This window comes from Myotis davidii, unplaced genomic scaffold (assembly GCF_000327345.1).
Source record: "Myotis davidii unplaced genomic scaffold, ASM32734v1 scaffold279, whole genome shotgun sequence".
Lineage (NCBI taxonomy): Eukaryota > Metazoa > Chordata > Mammalia > Chiroptera > Vespertilionidae > Myotis > Myotis davidii.
In genome coordinates this window covers 1,349,659-1,353,299 of record NW_006291009.1, presented here as the reverse complement: position 1 = coordinate 1,353,299, position 3,641 = coordinate 1,349,659, and the positions used below count along the sequence as shown (strand labels likewise).

General features: G+C 44.2%; 1 protein-coding gene across 1 annotated transcript in view; it reads left to right on the top strand.

The window, feature by feature from the left end:
• Positions 1-3,641, top strand: part of NUP153 (nucleoporin 153kDa) — a 94,143-nt gene that overhangs the window by 303 nt on the left and 90,199 nt on the right.

The window sequence follows — 3,641 nt, the reverse complement described above, 5'->3', positions numbered from 1 at the left end:
CCGCGCACACGTGTGGTTAGGGCCGCCTCTTCCCAACCCTCCCGGGCAGGGGCTTCCCCGGCCGGCGCATGGCGGGAACAGACATTCTAGGCCTACGGGGCGCGCTTCTTTCGGTTTTGGCGGGGATGGGAGTTGGAGGGTATTGCTCACGTCCTCTCGAGGGAGAAAGGAAGGAGATGTGGCTGGAGGCCCCTGCGCGAGTTGTTTTCTAGTCTCCTGCGTTTCAGTGCTCGTGGGGAGGGAGCTGCCCCGAGGAAATTTGTCTCCGGGGCGCCGGGGATTGGCGGGGGCCCGTTACTCAGAAAGTGGACTCACCTAGGCTCGACCTAGTAGTGAGTTCCTCCTCTCCCCTGCCCGTGTACCCTCCCCAGTCTAAGAGCATTGGTTTAGTTTTGTTTTTTCCCCCCTTCACCGGGTTACAGTTACCTTGGCACTGGGGCATTTTGAAAGTCCCTCTCTACCTTTAACGTCTTTTATCCGCTGCGAGAGTCTTCCCTTCCCTTATCTGTCCCCGACCCCATCTCCCCTCCACCCCCTGTTATTTTGGAGGTTAGAATTGGCCATTATGCGTCGTTGACGGGGATGCCACTTCTGATCTCATGCACAAAATATTTTAATATTACGGGGTGTATTCCACCACTTTTGACACCCAGGAATGTTGGTGGTGGTATATTATTTAACCACCGTGTGTGCTCTCGGGTGTTTGAAATTATGAAAAGGAATCTTTCCTAATTGTAAATGAGATAATTGATTCTGAGGCAATTCCATTTTTAAATGTTACTTGTTTGTTATGGGGATTGAGTAGGGAAATGCTAACTTATTTTAATAAAAATCATTTCTAAAACTCGGTGATACTAACGTGGGAAGTGTGTGTTTTAAACTTGTTGAAAAGCAAAAATATATCAGAAGAGTCTGATAACTTGTTGCATGCTCTTAAAGGTAGACTTCCTAGATTGCTTTATGCTGGGTGATGATGAATATTGGACACTTTAATGTTTGCTGGTGGTGTTAAGTTGTATCATTAAACAATTTTAAAAGTAAAGGCTTGAAGGAAATTTTTAATAGCAAAATTGTGGTTTATAATATTTGGTAGCCCTCTACTAACGATTAGAAGTCTAGGCATTAGTATTATTCCCACTACTTTTTCCCCAGATATGTAAAGCAAGTGCTTAGTATTCAGATTTCTTTGTGAGAACAGGGGTATATGCAGGCAGATTTAAGATTAGAATTCAGGTCACAAGCCTGGCCATTTAACCTAATCCTTTTGTAGAATGGAAGTTAGACACATGCTTTCTGTTTCTCCTGAAGAATAAATGTCTCTGAGTACTTCCTTAGATCTCTTTAAAAGAAAATTAATACATAAAAAAATGAAACGTTTTAAATACAGGTCATTGTCTGCACGGAGTTTAGAAAGGAGCTAATATATTCCAGGTGGCAAAAGTTATCATAGCTTATTTTTAAATGTACATAGATTAAAATCTAAATTTGGGTAAATGATGCCTTGACAGCATAACACCTATCATCCAATCTGTCTTAGAGCTGATATAATTTTAGGTTGTGTAGTTTGTTTGAGAGCTTGATTACTTATTTCCCAATCTAAAATACTTTTAGCTTCTTGCCTCAGCCATTTAATTGAAAAAATACAATTTTAGCTTTTGAATTGGTATTAAAAATGTTTGGGGATTTGTTGATCAACATTGTAGGTATTACTTAATATTGTCCGAAATTACCAAAGAAAAGTATCCAGGAATATCCAGAATAATAAAATAAGGCATTTGTTTACTCCTTACTGGAACTTTTGTGGACTTGGTGTCTACTATCCTAGGCTGTCACCTCTGTTTTGCAGCAGCTGCTGAGTCATCATGAGCACCAAGCAACTTCATGACATGGCATGTTTTATATTAATGTTACTTGATTAAGTGTCCAAGGGTTTCTGAACATAAATGACATTTTTGGTTATGTAGTAGAGGGTTGGAATAAGAATGAGAGCTCTGGCACTGCTAGTTAATGGATGTTTGCCATTGCCTGTCAGGCCAACTGGCTTGTGCAGTCACGCAGTACCTGGGACTTTTGCATGTGTTCAACTGACTTGTAATTTCCTGTTTTGACTTTTCTGGGTTAACTCTGTTGAAATATGTCTAAAGTTTGCATTTTTACTTTTAACTTCTGCTCTTTAAAATGCCATCTTGCTTGAAGTTGTGGAGACAGAAATCCATTGTCTTACTCAACTAACTGGTGTAGTAAGATTGTAGAAACGTAAGTGAAGAACATCCCTTGAATATTGTAAGTTGATCATTCTCACTCGCCTTCTCAGCCTACTCCCTAATTCTTAGCCCATATGCATTTAGGAAATGGTGTCATTTTTCTAGTTGGGAGTGAACAGGTCACTTAAGAGGATGTGGTTAGTTCTTGTCACCTGTTCAGTCTCCTTTCCAATTTCCTTTTTATATAGATTATCAGGTCCAGAAAGTGAGCTCTGGAAGGTCAAGCTGCTTTTCTTAATAACCACCACAAAACCCTTGAGCCCATTGGCAAACCAGAACCTTGCCTCTGGAAGAATCTATTGCCACCTCCTGGTGAGAGGGAACTACTTATTTTTGCCCTTTTGGGGGATGTGCTTCAGAGGTTTTGTCTTCTGGTTTGGAGCTAAGGGAATCAATCCACTTATTTTATCTTCCTACTAGAGGCCCAGTGCACAAAATTTGTGCACTGGTAGGATCTTAATGGCTGCTGGCCAGGTACTCCCTCCCCTTCCCCTGGCCAGCCCCGCCCCCTGGTCGAACTCCCTGACAAACTTCCAATTTTGTGTACTACATTTTATATAGGAGGATATGTAGTGTTTGTCTAACAAATCACTTCGTTCATTTAGCTATTTCAGAAATAGGGGGAGGAAACCCCTTTATTAAGTAGCTTTGATCAGGAGTCTGGGCAAACTTTCTGTAAAGAACTAGATAGTATTTTAGGTTTGTTGCTGCAACTTCTTTGTTTTGTTTTTTTATAACTCTTTAAAAATGTAAATACCATTCTTAGCCTGGGGACTGTATAAAAACGGACCAAGAGCTGAATTTGGCCTATAGACCATAGTTTGCCTAACCTGGCTTTATATAACTAGAGGCCTGGTGCACGAAATTCGTGCACGGGGCAGGGGCTGCCCTCAGCCCAGCCTGCACCCTCTCCAATCTGGGTTCCCTCTCACAATCCGGGACTGCTGGCTCCTAACTGCTCACCTGCCAGCCTGCCTGCCTGATTGCCCCTAAGTGCCCCACCAGCCTGATCACCCCTAACCACCTTTGCCTGCTGGCCTGGTCGCCCCGAACTGCCCCCCTCTGCCGGCCTGGTTGCCCCGCACTGCCCTTGCCAGCCTGCCTGCCTGATTGCCCCTAAGTGCCCCACCAGCCTGATCACCCCTAACCACCTTTGCCTGCTGGCCTGGTCGCCCCGAACTGCCCCCCTCTGCCGGCCTGGCTGCCCCGCAGTGCCCTCCCTGCTGGCCTGGTTGCCCATGAAGCCTGCTGTTCAGTCGTTTGATCGTTCTCATTAACCCCCCTACTGGCCTTGTTACCCCACGCAGCCTGCTGTTTGGTCGTCTGTCTGGTTGTTTTGGTTGTGACACCCCCTGGCTTTTTATATATTAGGACTAG